The sequence below is a fragment of the Ascidiella aspersa genome, chromosome 5 (assembly GCF_963924565.1).
Source record: "Ascidiella aspersa chromosome 5, kaAscAspe10.2, whole genome shotgun sequence".
Classification (NCBI taxonomy): Eukaryota; Metazoa; Chordata; class Ascidiacea; order Phlebobranchia; family Ascidiidae; genus Ascidiella; species Ascidiella aspersa.
Window position 1 is genome coordinate 13,477,675 of NC_139451.1, and position 2,773 is coordinate 13,480,447.

Consider the following 2,773-nt stretch of genomic DNA (forward strand, 5'->3'; position numbering starts at 1 on the left):
CGGGTAGCCTCGTCCGACCTCAGGCCGAAAGTAAGGACCGGGACTATTCTTCCCGTTCCGCGCTCGCCGTCGGCGCCGCGCGCCGCCGCGCACCTCGATTCCCGCCCTTGAGCCGCCAGCCGTTGGCCTCTTCGAGGTCGACTCGCCGCCGCCGCGCGGGATTCTGGTCGCGATCGTCGCGCATCGTGCCGTGCTGTCTTGAGCGGGACGGGCGCTCGCGCGTCCGACGCCGCAGCAGCCGCGCGGAGAAATCCCCGCGCGGAACGTTTGCAACGCGACCCTGAGGCGGGCGCGGCCCCGGGATTGACCCGAGGCCGCAATTTGCGTTCAGAACGTCGATGCTCAATGTGTCCTGCAATTCACACTAATTCACGCAGCTAGCTGCGTCCTTCATCGACTCACGAGCCGAGTGATCCACCGCCAAGAGCCATCCACGATTGTTTCGCTCGCACAGTGCCTCGCACTATAGGGTGACAAAATAGACCGCGCCGAGCGGTCGGCCAGGCCGACGCTTGAAGCCGGAGCGCGCGGCACCGCGGCACTCGACGCGCAAACATTACCGGGTGACCGAATCGCCGGCCGGCGCGCCGCTCCTCGCGGGTCGGGCGCCGGGTAGCAAAGACTTTTTCTCTCGCTTGTCCGAGTTTCGCGTTCGCCGAAGCGTTTGCGAGACCGTTAATGATCCTTCCGCAGGTTCACCTACGGAAACCTTGTTACGACTTTTACTTCCTCTAAATGATCAAGTTAGATCGTCTTCTCGGACGCCGGCTCGACCGTTGCCGGCCGCGCCAGGTCCAATCGGAGGACCTCACTAAACCATTCAATCGGTAGTAGCGACGGGCGGTGTGTACAAAGGGCAGGGACGTAATCAACGCGAGCTAATGACTCGCGCTTACTGGGAATTCCTCGTTCAAGGGAAATAATTGCAATTCCCTATCCCTAGCACGACCGGGGTTCAGCGGGTTACCCAGACCTGTCGGCCAAGGCGAGCACATGCTGATCCGGTCAGTGTAGCGCGCGTGCGGCCCCGAACATCTAAGGGCATCACAGACCTGTTATTGCTCAATCTCGTGTGGCTAAACGCCACTAGTCCCTCTAAGAAGTTAGACGCCGACCGATTGGGTCGCGTAACTAGTTAGCAAGCCAGAGTCTCGTTCGTTATCGGAATTAACCAGACAAATCGCTCCACCAACTAAGAACGGCCATGCACCACCACCCACAGAATCAAGAAAGAGCTCTCAATCTGTCAATCCTCACTGTGTCCGGGCCGGGTGAGATTTCCCGTGTTGAGTCAAATTAAGCCGCAGGCTCCACTCCTGGTGGTGCCCTTCCGTCAATTCCTTTAAGTTTCAGCTTTGCAACCATACTTCCCCCGGAACCCAAAGACTTTGGTTTCCCGCAAGCTGCCGGAGAGGTCGTAAAACTAACGCCCCCCGATCGCTAGTTGGCATCGTTTATAGTCAGAACTAGGACGGTATCTGATCGTCTTCGAACCTCTGACTTTCGCTCTTGATTAAAGAAAACATTCTTGGCAAATGCTTTCGCAGTCGTTCGTCTTGCGCCGATCCAAGAATTTCACCTCTAACGGCACAGTACGAATGCCCCCGTCTGTCCCTCTTAATCATTACCTCGCGCTCCGAAAACCAACAAAATAGAACCGAGGTCCTATTCCATTATTCCATGCACCATTATTCAGGCGAATCGCCTGCTTTGAACACTCTAATTTTTTCAAAGTAAACGTTCCGGCCGCCGCCGACACTCAGTCAAGGGCACCGGCGGAGAACCGGAGGTGAGGCCAGGACGGCCAGTACACGCCTTGCGACGGACCGGCCGCCTGCGCCCAAAATCCAACTACGAGCTTTTTAACCGCAACAACTTAAATATACACTTTTGGAGCTGGAATTACCGCGGCTGCTGGCACCAGACTTGCCCTCCAATGGATACTCGTTAAAGGTTTTAAAGTGTACTCATTCCAATTACAGGGCCTCGTTTAGAGTCCTGTATTGTTATTTTTCGTCACTACCTCCCCGCGTCGGGAATGGGTAATTTGCGCGCCTGCTGCCTTCCTTGGATGTGGTAGCCGTTTCTCAGGCTCCCTCTCCGGAATCGAACCCTGATTCTCCGTTACCCGTAAGAACCTCGGTAGGCCAGTACCGTACCGACGAAAGTTGATAGGGCAGACACTTGAATGATCCGTCGCCGGTGCGAGACCGTGCGATCCGCAAAGTTATCCAGAGTCACCAAAGGTTGCGGGCCGAAGCCCGGTCGGTTTTTGGTCTGATAAAAGCACGCCTCCCGCGAGGTCGGCGCTTCACGCATGTATTAGCTCTAGCATTTCCACAGTTAACCACGTAAAACGTACGATCAAATGAACCATAACTGATTTAATGAGCCATTCGCAGTTTCACTGTACGAGAGCTCGTACTTAGACTTGCATGGCTTAATCTTTGAGACAAGCATATGACTACTGGCAGGATCAACCAGGTAGCTACTTTAGCGTAGCCCCGAAAGGCCGACGAAGGAGGCGCCGCTGATGCGGCGCCGTCGCTCGGTCGATGCGAAACCCGAAGGCTTCTCTCCGTTAAAATTTCGTTCTTTGCTCGGCTGCCCGAACTCAGAAAACCGTCACCGCCCGTCGCACCCGCCGGAGTAAGACTTCGTCGGCAGGCCTTTCGACCGCCACGTCGCCAACACCGGCGCGAGCGCAACGCACGCCAGACAACTTCGCCGAAGCGACCGCTCAGAACCCGACAAACTGACACTCGGCTCTTCG

General features: G+C 56.4%; 2 non-coding genes and 1 pseudogene across 2 annotated transcripts; all 3 read right to left on the reverse strand.

Annotated features, from left to right (window-relative positions):
* Nucleotides 1–27, reverse strand: part of LOC146144470 (large subunit ribosomal RNA) — a 3,679-nt pseudogene extending 3,652 nt beyond the window's left edge.
* A 248-nt stretch (nt 28–275) lies between these two features.
* On the reverse strand, nt 276–429 carry LOC146144471 (5.8S ribosomal RNA). Its single transcript, XR_014498975.1, has one exon. It is a non-coding gene; the product is annotated as a 5.8S ribosomal RNA (ribosomal RNA).
* Nucleotides 430–676: 247 nt separating this feature from the next.
* LOC146144472 (small subunit ribosomal RNA) lies at nt 677–2,487 on the reverse strand. Its single transcript, XR_014500602.1, has one exon. It is a non-coding gene; the product is annotated as a small subunit ribosomal RNA (ribosomal RNA).
* Nucleotides 2,488–2,773: the final 286 nt, after the last annotated feature.